This window comes from Caretta caretta, chromosome 9, assembly GCF_965140235.1.
Source record: "Caretta caretta isolate rCarCar2 chromosome 9, rCarCar1.hap1, whole genome shotgun sequence".
Classification (NCBI taxonomy): Eukaryota; Metazoa; Chordata; order Testudines; family Cheloniidae; genus Caretta; species Caretta caretta.
Window position 1 is genome coordinate 18,131,017 of NC_134214.1, and position 12,820 is coordinate 18,143,836.

Genomic DNA, 12,820 nt, shown 5'->3' on the forward strand with positions numbered 1-12,820 from the left:
GCCTAAATAATGCCATAGACCTAGAAGATAAGGACAAATTATACTAATTACTCTTAGAAAAGTATTAAACACCAAGTTGGAGCCAGAAACAGCTTTATTCAGAAGTAATATAGCAAAATACACTGACAATACAATGGAGTACCTCCTGTAATGACTCTGACAGGCCAATAGGTGGCATTGCAACAGTTCAGCTAATGGCAACTTACAGATAAAGTAAACTTACCAGTAACCTCTAGTTAAGTTTCCTCAACAGAGACGTATGTAACAACAAAACAAACGTATACAAGAACATTTACTATTAACATTATACAAACTCAACCCCTCTCATAGTGCGCACTTCCTGTAGTTTTAAAATCCCAGACACCTTCTTGCAATGGTACGCTTGATGAATGGAGTTCCAGGGCAGCACTGTCTCTGAATTAGCAGAGGCAATCCAGATAATAGGAGTGAGACACTTCTGTACAGAGCAGGTTAAAATTGACACAGTGGAGCTGGAAATAATCCCAGATATAAAACTACAGACAACAACATTTAGCAGGCAATCGCTTTTCTTACAAGCTCTCTCATCTTCACCACAAGTAGTCTGCAATGAGCAGTGCTTAATTTGTGCCAGGGCTTGCCACGGCTGAGCCTTGGCATCTGTGGGCTTGCTACATCAGTTATCAATGTCAAAAAATTGCTTGAGCCCCGGCACATCTTTCATTACAAATTAAGCACTGGCAATGAGACACCGTCCCTAGCACAAGGATTTTCAACCCAGACCAAGGTGACTGACAGGGTCTCCCCAGACAAGAAGGATAGTCTCTGGAGTATTCACAGCTCAGAATTTGCCACTACAGCCAATGCTTACTGGCTGTAGCTTTCAGAGGCTGGCTGGTGAGAAGGAGTAAATGTGCTGGAGCTTGGTGCTAGCAGGCCCCGCAGCTGCAGTGTGGCCTTAATACCAGTCATGTATTGAATGATTTGACAAACTAGAGTCGCCCAAATCTCCAAAACCAAACACAGGCAACTGCTACTAGCTCCCATCCCATTGGATATTCAAACCTGGCAAATCAGCCCAGCTGTTGCAGGCCTCCTTTCTCTTCCAGCCTCCGTTAGCCCTTCAGTCTCCAAGCCTATCAGTGCAATCCCTGCATGATCTATTGACTTTCCACTTTAGCCCAGATACAGGATCACAGACCCAAGTCCAAAGTGTTCCCCCAAAGTACCAAACCCTGCATCATCGGATTTGTAGTCCTTACAGTGCCTAGCCCCTACGATTCATTTGGACGTAGTTTTAGTCTTCTGGATCCAATACACAGTACAGACAGGCCTAATCAAAACACCCCGGCCAGGTCTGAGGGCCCTCAGCATGGGAGGGGCCTACAATATTTACAATCTTACATTGTGCATACTTATAACATTATGGAGACCATTAGAAACACAGAAGGAAGAAAAAATAAGTGGAGATCACTCCAAGAAGAAGACGCTGGGCTAGGCTTCCTACCCAGTTGTCCCATATCATTGTTCTGGTGTCCCAGCTAGGGATGGGGTTGACAACCTTTTATATACCTTTTCCCATTCTACCTACATACATCCAGGACTATATCTGATCAAGTCAAGTCTCAGCCCCCTATTCATATTTAGTAGTCTTGAAGACCAATTTTAGGATTCCACTTGCCCATAACTACATTTCTGACAGTTAACCCAACCATTTTCATCAGTCCCTTTCCCAATTATTTTAATATGTCAATAGGGTTAGCTCTTATTGCAAAAAGCTCCTAAGATGCTACCATATGTGGGTTTCTGGTTTACCTATTTAAAACCAAATGTATTACTAAACTGTCACAAGATACATATTGATAAATTTTATACCCTGAAGTCAAACCCTGAGACCTTCTTTGACTAACTACAAATCAAGCCTTCAATCTAGACCTTAACACATAATGCCTAATAGTCAAGCCAATACAAATATGTTGGGTCTTGTACTTGCTTGTTACAACTTTATTAACTTCCCTTATTATTTCTATTTGCATGCTTAGATTATAGTTTGATCAGAGATATACACCTCCCAACTTCATGTCAGTGGTCAACGGTAAACAGCACACAATTATTAGCAAGAATAGCCTTAGCCTTTATTTACAATAAGCCATAGTTTACACAGTCCTTTACAAAAATATAAAAAGTTGATTGCTGTGAAGCATTTACAAGCTGAATGGGATTTATAAATAAGAGATAAATATATTTGTGGTCAAATGTAGCTTCATGACCTTTCAGAGCATATTTCAATTAGTCTGCATAACATCGCGGGCAATTGTTCCTCAAGCAAAGTGCTCCTCTATAGAGACTGAGCAGTGCTGTTCGGGGTTCCTTTGTTAGCTAAGCAGTTAGTTGACTCAATAAACAACTCAGTTCCTTTATTACAGAGCTACATCAGGGACTTAATTAACTCTAATCCTTTTACCCATACACAACAGCCACACATGCTTTGCCAGCTGTCACCCTCTCTTCTCTCACACTTCCCTCCTTGGCTATTAATGCTGCTTAGCACCCTAAGGCTGCTCAGTGATTCCTCTGTCTCACAACATGTCCCCTACTACTTGCACATCAAAAATGTAAAAGATCACTTTTCTTGCATGTCTATCTCCAGCGTTCCACTAGGTGGCACTCATCCTCTGGGATTCTCCATGCTGTCCTGCAGGCTGGCTCATATTTCCTTGCTTAAGAAGGTCTCCTCCTTCTTCTTGAATTTTTTCCAGCCACTGAGTTCATCAGTTTTAATATTTGGGGGAAAAAACAAACAGCTTCAGGGTTCTCTTCTCTTCCTGCTCAGACAGTGGTGTGGCCTGGGGAAGCGCAAGGCAAACCAGATTTTTTGAGAACTAAGGGCCAGTTTCTGATGTCAATTAATAGAGCCAATTCAAGCACATCAGGGGTCCTCTCATAAACACTCCATTTGGGACTCCCTTCCTATCAAAGGTCTCTCTGCCCTCTCACACATCCTGTTAGAACAACTGTACAGAAATAATAAACTAAACTTCTATACATACTCCTATGATCCCCAGAGAGAGCTGGCTAAATGGGGAGATGAGGGATGGCTGTGAGGAGAAGGGGTGTGGAGACAAGCTGAAAGCAGAGGGGTTGCAGGTAGGCAGGATTAATGGGAAGGAGGAGATAAAGGCAAGGGTTGGAGGAAGCCTCCTGATGGGTTACAGCATCTGGTATCTGGAAAGAAAACCCCCTGAATGGGCGGGCCCCAGCCCCAGAAAAGTGGATATTTAAAATATTTTGGTTTATAGACCAATAAAACAGCACCTGTTCCCACGCTCCAGATGCTATTGGCAAGGATTTAACATGCCAGCAAACAAGAGTCAAGATGGTTTGTTTGCAAGCTGAAATGCTGTGTAAATGTAAAGAACCCAAAGCAGCTATAATTAAAAACAGACTGCAACCAGGGCCATTTAAGTTTATTAAAGAAACTGTGTGTGAATCTGTTCTTGTCCTGGAAAATTGTATTTTTAATGTGTTTTAAGTCTGGATCCTACAAATGCTAACCACAGGAGTAGGCTGAGTCCCATGTGTGTAAATGTTGGAAGGTCTGGGGCCATAGTTGGGACCTGAAGGCAGAGCTGCCTGTATTCTTGCTCCTGTTTGCAAGCAGCGTTGTGTAATGAGATATGAGGCATTAAAATTATACGATAGATCCATCAACCATTTAATTTATAGGCTACCTTCATATAAAGCTCTTCAGAGCCTTTCACAATACAGGTCATAAAACCAACAATAAATAAAACACAGCTACTGTGACTGGAATGCATAAACCAGAACACAGATCAGAGCAAACTATCCAAGCCAACGTAACGGCAAGAGAAAGCCCAATCCTATTCTCATTGAAATGAATGGCAAAAAGCTGATCACTGAAGTCACTCAGGTGCCATGTGGGCACTGTGGGGTCCCCACCACTTAGTTTGTGACAGCCCTGCTGACACACATGACGCTAGCAGCACTAGTTGTACAATCATTATACTAAACCCCTGCCCCAGCACATCACAGTCATCAAACTGGACCACTCTCCCGGCACGGCTAGCGATACATTTCTCGGGCCTTGCTCTTAAATGGACCAGCTGCCAGATGTGATTTGTAAAAGAAAATGAATTGTAGTAAGACTGGTAAATTCGTCTTTTTTTTCTTGCCAGAACGTAAAAATCACAAATAACTACATCTATAGAAACTAATTAATAGTGCTTTCAGTCCAACAGTGAGAATAGACTGACGTTTGTCAAGTCTGAACCCAACTACAGGATTGTGATGGCCATCAAAACCCCACATTAGGCAAGGGCAGGCAGAGATTCATGAGCTCACCCGCAGACAGGGTCTGCAGTTGGCTCTGTCCTATAGAGTGGAACAACTGCTTGCAAGTCCAGTGAAGGGGATCTGCAGATCTTCCTGAGGGAAAGGGCCATCCATTCATCTGTGTAGCAACATCTCAATGGCTCATTCATTAGGACTGCTTAAGCTTCTTTCTCAAAACTCACATGAGTCTCACAATAAAGGAGGGCACCGTGTACATTTCTATCATTCTGTGCTTCAAAGTCATAATATTTGCTAGTCAAAAACAAGCCATAAAGTCGAAAGTCAAACCATAAAGGCTGGGAGAATGTGGGGAATGTCAAAGATTTATGAAACCTAACAAATGTATTGGGTTTTGGGAAGAAAAATAAAACTACTTTTTCAACCAATGTTCAGTTCATTGCCATGCAATGCATTGCAAATTAAGACCCTGATCTTGCAAACACATATTTGTATGAGTTTCTTTATGCATGTAAGTGCCCCATTGATTTCAATAGTGGTACATACATAATGTTATTCACAAGCCTACGTGTCTGCAAAAAATTAGCATAAATGACAGGTCTTCCCCAAATACAGCAATTCTCTCCACTCTGCTGTTCTCCTTTATATTTCTGAATAAATCTGTAAAGCTCCTTTGTCTAGAAATATAGATTATTTGATTTTATAACTTTAAGCAACTAAAGGTGGTAATTACGACAAATAGTTGCAGTCTGTAAAAGATGTTCTTATGTATTTTGCTCAGCATAGCAGCATGAAAGTTAAAAAAATAAAAATAAACGGTTCTTGCCAGGAATAAACATGAGCTGAATTTAGAAAATTGTTTTGTATTTTTGAGCTGCTTCCTGGCAGGGATAATCTTGCTAACCAGTATGACATTCATGATATTGGATAGCTGAAAGTGATAGTGGACCCACACTAAAGATGTTAGGCTCATGACCTATATTTTTATCTTATTTAAAATTGCGGGTTTATCTGCATTCATTTAGATTTTACAGCTGCAGTACTGTGTTTGTTTTTCTAGCCTCAGTTTATTTCATTCTGCAGTTATGTAACCGGTTGTTAGCAAGCTCTGTCTTAAAGTCTCTATTTCAGATGGTTAATGAATTATAGAGATTTTACAAATAAAACATGTTGATGAAGTATTCCTCTGATTTTGCTGTTGAGAATTAAGTATAAAGTGTAATACTAGTGGAGACAATTTTGGGGATGAGATTTCTCTTTCCTGGAAGTTGGATATCAACTCTTCCTGGCTTCTGTTCAGGCATTGTAAAGCCACATGTGGTTTTCTAAAGAGCAAGGCAGCATGAGGACAGAACTGGAATCAGTGGGGATGGAAACACTCAAAATTCGCTGGTCTACATATTTCTCCATCCGCCAAGGTCTTCATGTAGGATGGCCCACAGTGAGGCACAGCCATGTGGGATTACCTAATTTAACAGAAAATAACATTTGCTATCACCAGTTTCCTGGTTCAACATTTCTCATGTAAACCTTATAAAATATTAACACCACATTTGGGCCCAGCTTCATGAGGCAATAAGGTGGGGACAGTCTGTATGATTTTCCTTAGTTTCATCTCAAATCCTCTGTCACTGGGGAGTGGGATCTCCCAACCCCTCTGTGATGTTGCACTTCATATGCTTTATGGAAATATGCTTATGAATATGACATAACTGGAATATGGTTTATGCTAAATACCCCTTGTATGGTGTCATTAAAAAGCTTGTAATCTACTAGGTGTGTTCATCCTACTTGTTTGCATGTATTATTTCTATTTCCAGAGTTAGGATAATAAGATATAAACTTGTATCACTGATGTAAACATATTAAGTGGAGGCCCTTAAGGGTGCTCCAGAACAATCAGTTGTAAATGGCCTTAGTTACTTGAAAGCCTTCCTGTGTATGTGTGTGCCAGTCCATGGGGAACGGAGACTAGGGGTCTTACAGTGACATGTGACCATGTCACCTGATAATGAAATACATCTTAAATCTGGTATTTTTCCATTTAGAAGAAGGAATAGGGGCCCAGAGAGATAAAAGATTCCCGCCTTGTGCCAAAGCTGTAAAAGGGGGTGGAGCAGGACAAAAGGGGCAGCCAGTCATGAGAAAACCCCTGCTTACCACCTGAGATTTTTCGCTGGAACTAGCAAGAACTGTACCAGGGGAAAGGATTGGGCCCAGACTAGGAAGGAGTCTAGTCTGTGAAAGAAGCTTATTGGAACATCTCTGAGGGTGAGATATTACCTGTAATCAGTTTCTTAATGTATTTGGCTTAGACTTGATTGTTTTTGCTTTATTTTGCTTGATGACTTACTTTGTTCTGTCTGTTATTACCTGAAACCACTTAAATCTTACTTTTTATACTTAATAAAATCACTTTTGTTTATTAATAAACCCAGAGTAAGTGATTAATACCCAGGGGAGCAAACAGCGGTGCATATCTCTCTACAGTGTTATAGAGGGCGGACAATTCGTGAATTTACTCTGCATAAGCTTTATACAGAGTAAAACGGATTTATTTGAGGTTTGGATCCCATTTGGAACTGGGTGTCTGGGTGCTGGAAAGGTAACCTGCTGAGCTGGTTTTGGTTAAAGTCTGCAGCTCTGAGGGGCATGGCCCAGACCCTGAGTCTGTGTGGCAGCAGGCTAGCACGTCTGGTTCAACAAGGCAGGGTTCTGGAGTCCCAAGCTGGCAGGGAAAACGGGCTCAGAGATAATTTCAGCACATCAGGTGACAGTCCCAAGGGGATCCCTTTGACCAAACCCGTCACACCCTCCCAAAAAAAGGGGGGTTCTGCTTCCACGTCAAGTCATCCCCCTGAGATTGGTCTGGAACTCTGGGGTCTGTCATGGGCACAGGGACATCACATAGAGCCATTTCTCTCTACACTGATTCTGGACAGCTATGCTCCCTGCTTTGGCTACCACAGCATAAAAGGAGGAAGGCCACTGTAGGGACAATGATCATCTCGCTACATGCACAGAAAACACAACTCCTTTCTCAAAGTCCAGGGTTAGATAGATCCATGATTTAGGGGCACGCAACCCAGGTGACTGCCTGGGGTGCCAGGCTTGGGGGGTGCTGGGCTCAGGGTGTTGCTTTTCTTGTTAGCAACAAAAAGGGAAAATAGAATGTTTGAAGTAAAATGTTTCAGGTATTCTGTATGTGGATTCATTTTTCACTAACCTCCTAGAATGTTCTGGACCTTTGTAGAATCTCATGGAAACTTCCAGACTTTCTGAGAACTACATTTTCCTCGAACCTTTACCTGTTTCTGGTCTGTGGAAAAGGCCCAACAGAACAGTTAATGAATGTTGAGAAAGAGAATAATAGCCAAGACTACGACAATGGTGCAAATGTGAAAGGAAGAAACAGTGGCTTGCACGCACGGATCCTTGTGCTGAATACGACAGCTTTCTTCATGCCTTGTGGCTGCTATTCCTTCAGCCTGGTTTTGTCAGATGCAGCATCATCTTCTTTAGATTCAGTATCTCTCTTCAGAGTACTGCAAAGGATATAAATCCAGTTTTCAGCATCAGCTATCAGGTGGAAGAGCCTCACGGGCAATGTGACATATCTGACTATGAAGCCGCTAAGTTACACCTGCTGGGAGAGCTGCATTGACAGCACAAGGCCAGTGAGGTACCATGTGACTGAGGTTTACAACACCCGGATGGAAGTGGGCGAGTAAAGCTGAGGCCAGAATCCAACACGAGGCACAAAGCCTTGCAAATTAGATCACTGACTTCAAATTTCTGGTCTCAATTGTGGTTTGGCATGATAGCCTGTTCCAAGTAAACCTTGTAAGTGAGGCATCACAAACTCAGTTGATGGACATTGTGACTGCTACTGCCTTGATTTCATTGTGGCCTATGGAGACAACGGATTTGAACATGCCATCACTGCTGCCAAAGAAATGGTGGAAAACTTAGGAGTTGAGCCTGTCTTCAAGGAAACTTGTAAACATTGGAAGAATAGACAGTTTGGTTACAAAGGCAGAGATGAGGTGAAGCTCGGAAGAAAAATTCAAGAGGGTGTGTTTTTGCTCGCTCATTGACAATGTTCAAATGTCCATCAAAGAAAGGTTCAGACAAATGAAGCACCAAGAAAATACCTGGGGTTTTGGTATGACCTTAGTAAGCTGCCAGCAGACAGAAAAACACTCTTGAACACTTATTTGCTTACATATGGCATGAATAAGTACAGATTTACAGATTCTAGCATGCAAATTTATCACTTTATATGACAGAGATAAATCATGCATCAAAATCATAAAATGGGCTACAAATGCAATAAAAATAAGGTATTAAAAATTTAACAAATAAAGTGGGGGGTGCTGAAGACGCACCTTGCCGTGGATGCCATTTGTTTTAGGGCTGGCCTTGGCTGTATCTCACTAATTATGTTAATAAGATGTTTTATCCCTCGCTACAAAATAATTGGGGAATCAAGCTTAGGAAAACTGACATTAAAAAAGGGAGGGAAACCACAGGAGACTCACAGTTCATGGAAGAATAATAGCGATAGTTAAAAAAAAATAAAAATGAGTAAACAAACAGGATGCGTCACATTGTGCAGTCTCAAAGCATACCTCCTATGGCACTGCACGCACTCTGACTTCAGTTCCTTCCTGGTTTCCCCAGTAACTCATTCACAGCCCAGAGTACTTAAAGCAATATTCCCCTCTTGGGTTCTTGCAGAATACAATCACTTTTGGTCCATCAAACTCAAACCCTTCCACTGGAAGTCAGTGGGTGGGACAGGAAGTACAAAAGGCAGGTCTGCAAGGTCAGCTGGGCTGCAGCCACTGAAGGAGTCAGATGCCTCCTGCTTGTACCTGAACTGGTAGACTGCCACTGATCCTGGCATCACTGACGACTGGCTGACGCTGCTGGAGCCACTCACTGACCAAGCCGAGGAGGAGTTGCCGGGACTGCTGCTAACCTTCTACCCCGCCGAGGCAAAAGGACCCCTTACAAACCCAGGTATGCCCCAAGATGGAGATAGGAAGTAGCCCAAGGGAACTAGACAAACTTCTAGTTGAGAGCTGGCCTGTGACCAGGTCAGCGAGTTGCAGGAGGATCCCTGCTGACCCAGTGGCGGACCCCTCTGCCACTTTTAGGGCTCTGGGCTGGGATGCAGTGGAGTTGGGCATGCCCGCATCCCCCCTTCTGCCCCAACCCTGGGGTGGCAGTACTCCCCCTCCATAGGCCAGAGGGCCTACATCCATCTACGGTCCACCGACTGAGGACACTAGGCTTAACCCTGCTGGAGCTCCCCTAGACTCTGTGTAGGTGCTCTACCCCGGCCTGAGCCCAGAGGACTTGTTGCCCTGCCCTGACTAAGGGCTTGGGCTCTGAACTGTCGGTTTGCTGCTTGGCCCTGAGTGCAGGCCTGAGACTCAGAATCTGTATTGCCCCGCCCTGATGAAGGGCTCGGTCTACTAACTGTTTATTTGCTGCTCGCCCCTGAGTATAGGTGTGAGCCACCGATCCTTCACTGCCCTGATTGCGGGCTAGGGACCCTGACTGCCTGTCGCTCTACCCAAATTGCTGACCAGAGCTACAAGCAAAGAGTGACTTCTCCAACCGTGAGCAACGCCCCGTGATGTAGTGAGGTGGAGTGGCCTCCCACTGACCCAGAGGAAGAGGGGCCATCACTAACCCACTACACTAATATCTAAAAGTTTATTTATAAAAAGAAAGGTGATGTTAAAATTAGCTAAAGGAATCAAATACATACAATAATTGCAAAGTTCTTGGTTCAGGCTTGTAGCAGCAATGAAATAAACTGCTGGCTCGTTAAGTCTCTGGTTGCTTCCAAATCACTGGAAGGTCCTCAGTCCCTTGTTTAGAATGCTCCCATTAGTATAAGCCTTTTATAGCTTCTGCCAAGTGAATGGAAACGCATTGTTCTCACTGTAGAAAATTACAGGCAACAAGATGGTGGTTGGAGTCACATGGGCAAGTCATATGTCCATGCATGATTCGCTTAGTCATAGCAAAATCCATTATCCATACTTTAGTTAGAATGTTCACAGGAAAATTCATTGTGTAGATAGGCATCTTCCATTGTGAGTTATGTGTTCTTTGATGGGCCATTCGACTTGAATGGTTCCTTCACAATGTGCTGACTAAACACCTTGTTGGTGTTTCCACATGAACAAACATTTGAAACACAGGTACTGTTAATATTCATAATTTCAGATACAAAAATGATACATGCATACAAATAGCATAATCACATTCAGCAAATCGCATTTCCATAGACACCTTACTTCACATACTTTGTACAAGATTTGTTGCAATTATATAACAGTAGCAACATACATGGTCATATTTTAATCAGATAACGTCACAGTACTCTTCCTCCACTTCAGTGTAACTATTCTTGGAGTAAGGTAATACTCAAGGTGAGTAAGGGTGGCAGAATCAGGCTCACAGGTGCCACAACAGAAAGAAACAAAAAGGCCAAATATAAAGCTACTGAAAGAAATCTGAACCCAAAAATGATGTCAGGGTCAGTTCAAAAAGAGTCTTCAAACAAATCATTTGGGAAAGGGGAGGTGCATTAAACAAAAGAGATGGAAAAAGTTCTTGAAGAAGAACCCAGTTCTCCTATGTAGTCTTCAAAGCACAGCACGGTGCCGTTGCTGTACGCTTCAGGGTAAAGTACTGAGCCAGCGATTCAAACTAATAGGGACATTAGGGCCCGAGTCTATGAGATGCTGAAGCACACCTGCAAAGAGCATTCGCCACACATCTCCTATGTGAAATCCATGGATACCCAGGACCTCAAAAGGAATCCACTACCTGGTGTGAACCCCTTGATGACCAGCATTTCCAAAACTCTGGGTGCAGAGCTTGATCATGCAAAGTGTTGAGCACTTCCTAACAGTTGCTGAGAGCCCAGTAAGGCTAGCAACACCTTTGTAGCTGTAGCTCACGAAAGCTTATGCTCAAATAAATTGGTTAGTCTCTAAGGTGCCACAAGTACTCCTTTTCTTTTTGCGAATACAGACTAACACGGCTGCTACTCTGAAACACCCCTACTAAGGTTCTCAGAGAGTTTAAGAGGATCAGACCCTTCGCCATCATGTTGATTGGATGGCTGTATGCATAGCTGGGACTGGTCAGTGATTGTAGTTTATAGCAGTGTTCATCAACCTTTTTGATACCCAGGACCAGCTTGCTGCCTTTCTAAACTGTGTCAGAGAGAGATCAGAGACTGGCGCTGGTCCACGAACCCGTCATTGAGAAACATTAGTTTACAGGATATCCAGTATTCCAGCTTATGTCTGTTCCAGGCTATAGAAGAACAGATTCCTACAGTATAAGAGAATTTTAAAAATAAAAATATTCAAAAGAAATGTTTTTAAAAATCATATTAAGCAAGCTGCTTCTTCATCCCACATTGCTCCCTCCCTGAATACTGTGTTCCTCCTACTCTGCTCCCTATCCAGCCTTCTCTACTTTGCTCCCTGTACCAACCACCTTCATTCTGCTCTAGGAGCACTGTGGGTCTTTGGGTAGAGCCCAGTGAGGCTAAGGGCAGCAATTTCTTTGTGGCTTCACTTTCCCAATAAGCATGTGCCGACGCTCTGCTCACACTCCTTTGGGCTTCAGCACAAGTTCCAGCTTGAAACTGTGCAGAAGCAAAGAAGGCACCCAGCACATTTGTGCCTGCAGCTGGAACCTACACACCCATCTATGTATGCAGCTGGAATCTACACACAATACTGCGTATGCAGCTGGCACCTATACACACACGCAACGTCTGTGTATGCAGCTGGAACACACACACACACAAAACATCTGTGTAGACAGCTGGAACCTACACACACATCTATGTATGCAGCTGGAACTGACACACACAATACAACCATGTATGTACCTGGCACACACACACACACACACACACACAATACATCTATGTATGCAGCTGGAACCTACACACCCAGCACCTGGAAAGTAGATACAACAGGAATGTGTGAAGCTGTATGTACTTGGAAGGTACACACACGCCATTTCTTTCTGCAGATGGAGTGTACAATATTCTAACCTTCACAAACTGTCCTGTTGCCACATGCACACACTACGGGTGTGCACAGCTGGAAAGCACACACACAGCCCAGACCAGACGTGTCCGTAGTTGGTTTGCACAACATAAAAACCTGCAGCTGAAAAGCGTTTGCACACACATACAACCTGTGCCCACAGCTAGGAGCTATCCACACCGAGTCTGTTTCCGCAGCAAGAGTGTACACACACACCCCTCGCTTGTGTGCCAAGCTGGAACGTGTAGACACGGCAGGTACACGCACAGCGCTCGTGCGTGCACATGGATCTCCCAGCTCTCAAGCGTCCTGTCTTCCAAGGGGCGGCGATCTAGGAATGGAGAAGGCGGGGAGAGGGAAGGAGAGCGCCCCGTGGGCCGGACGGACACAGCGGGCACCCAATGCGCACAGACACTGCTCCCCGAAGGGAGGGG

General features: G+C 43.6%; 1 long non-coding RNA gene across 1 annotated transcript; it reads right to left on the reverse strand.

The window, feature by feature from the left end:
- Window positions 1-9,998: 9,998 nt before the first annotated feature.
- On the reverse strand, window positions 9,999-12,756 carry LOC142073161 (uncharacterized). The gene is made up of 2 exons (XR_012669851.1): window positions 12,603-12,756; window positions 9,999-11,655 (listed from the first exon to the last, which is right to left on the reverse strand). It is a non-coding gene; the product is annotated as an uncharacterized LOC142073161 (long non-coding RNA).
- Window positions 12,757-12,820: the final 64 nt, after the last annotated feature.